We start from the raw sequence: 2,533 nt of genomic DNA on the forward strand, positions 1-2,533 counted from the left end.
CTTTAAATGCATACATCTGCTCATCTCTTTTCCACGGGAGGAAGACGACCATCAGTTCATGTATAATTGAGTGGCCATCAACCCTCCCTTCAGCTGAGCCGGGATCTGAAGTCCACACCCGAGACCACCAGAGCGCGAGCAGGTGGAGGGGCACAACAGATGGTGACTCTCTTTGTGATTTCAGGACCCCGCTCACGGGACAAACCCACCCACATTGACAGTGACATCCTCACCCTTGATCACTTCAGCCCTTGAAGGCTGCTGCCACTTTCCTCTATTCAGATGGGCATCTCTCTTCAAAGACGCCCGATGAAACTCCCTCCAGACAGGCTTTGAGAGGCAACACGCTCCTGAGTGCTGTTTCGGCTACACCTCTCCGCTACTAAACTTAGCTATTCCAGGTTGGGCTGCATCGGCAAGGGCTCATTGTGGACGCAATGCTAAATTAAGTGCTGTTATTTTAACCCTTCTGGTGGTTCGTCAAAGTAATTATCTCTTACAGAGGCTCATAAACATAAAGTTGCACTAATGAGCCTCTTGTGCTGATTTTCAAGTAAGCATGTGCATCATTTGGCTGTGTTAAGTGTGCCAACTATAGTTGGGTATATTTACAGTAGATATAACTATAAAGAGGTAGCAGATCATATATTTATTATAAAGACTAAAGAGAAGTGCAATTACTCTTTATGGTTCATCTCAATTATTATTTTAATATGTGCAGTAATTACATTTATGCACTAAAAAAAAAAAAAGATTAATAAGTTATAACAACATATGTTTTTACATTGCTTTAACTCATCAAAATAAGTTTTTTATGTTACACAATTTTTTTTTACACAAACTAATTTTTTTAAAGTCGGTTTAATGCAATTTAAGTTGAAATGACTTAAACATTAAAATTGATTGTACTTCAAAAATAAGTATATATTTTAATTGAAGAAAACTAGTTTTGTACAATATGGAATCATCTTTCTATCCAACAATTATTTCTTGGTCTAAAAAAGGCTGAATACCTTTCGACTGCGCAACATTACTATTTGTGTGATATTGATTTATTAATGTTCACTATTAATACATAATTAACATATTCACATAAAATAGTTTAATACGCTTGCTGTACATCATAATAATTCTGATCCATCTGTCAAAAAACTTAAATGAGCTTCATAAATATAAAGGGAGCCATAAATAACAAGAAAAAAAGGTAAATATTTTATAGTAACAGAGCAGAATGTGAAGTTCTTCCTAATGATGTTCAATATCTGACTGAGAACTCACACAATTCCCCCAATAAGTGAAACTGCTCAGCAATAAATGTTTAATTAGGCCCTGCATAATAAAAAAATCACTCCTGTCAATTAATTTAGCTCATTTACATGTAAATATTTTAGACTTGCCAGAAGCCATTGAACTGCAAAACACAACTACAAAGTCATATTCTGAAGAAAAAATACTTTTCAAAAATCGCCAACACAATTCTAGGATGTTGTGAGTGGTTGCCAGGCTGTTTCTTGTGGTTTTCTGGGTAGTTTCTAAGCTTTTTCTTGGCCTATCTGTGAATATTAGCTTGTTAGCTATGTTAGCATTTGCATCCTCTTTCGCTAGCCCCCTCATTTGACACTGCGCTCCTGGATTATTGATCTGAAAGTGCATTAATAGTTAATGACTACAGACAGATGGCCTTTTCTCCACGTCGAGTGTGTGATTCAGGCTGGAAAACCAAAGAGAGGTCTAAGATCTGCGAGGATGAACATCTGCAAATAGCGAAGCAGACACAGCGGGAACTAACGAATAGTGTTTGTACGGGGAAATGGATGAGCAAACATATCAATTATGGATAAAACTATATGTATATGTAATGAGGGTGAGAATTATGATGACATGGTTGAAAGTATTTGGATAGTAAAGCTGATAATTGCTCGGGGCGAGTAACTGGAAGCTTGACGTGACGACTCAACACAATGTTCCTGTAACACGAAACCTGGTTTAAAAGGGAAAAACGGGACTTAAATAGGCTAGATTTATGCAAAACATGAAATTTCAACTATATATTCCAGTTTTGTGACGAATTAACTGAAATGTATATATGGAATGGTCAATTTTACTGTATCAATAGCGTCTACTTAACATGTCAACAATACAAACCAAACTCTTCCAGTCTCAGCTACAAGTAGACGTTGTAGACAATGAAGACCATATAGGCTGCCATTATGCATATTTGGTACATTGTTACGTATCTTGCATTTTGATCTGTAAAAATATGCAGACCTTTTACATTCATAACCAGCTTTATTACACACTACATGAAAGGTGATGTTTGAAAAAGCCATACTTTACCATACTTTTTAAAAGAGCACATACTACAGAAATAATATAGGCTACTTTAAGGCCTGGTGTCACAGACATGGCTTAGATAAAACCAGGATTAAGCTTTAGTTAAATTAGGACATTTAAGTAGCTTTTATAAATGTGCCTTAGAAAAAACATGACTGATATTATCTTAAAACTGATATATTTTAACATATGCTTTCAG

Source organism: Leuciscus leuciscus, assembly GCF_965113295.1.
Source record: "Leuciscus leuciscus genome assembly, chromosome: 15".
Lineage (NCBI taxonomy): Eukaryota > Metazoa > Chordata > Actinopteri > Cypriniformes > Leuciscidae > Leuciscus > Leuciscus leuciscus.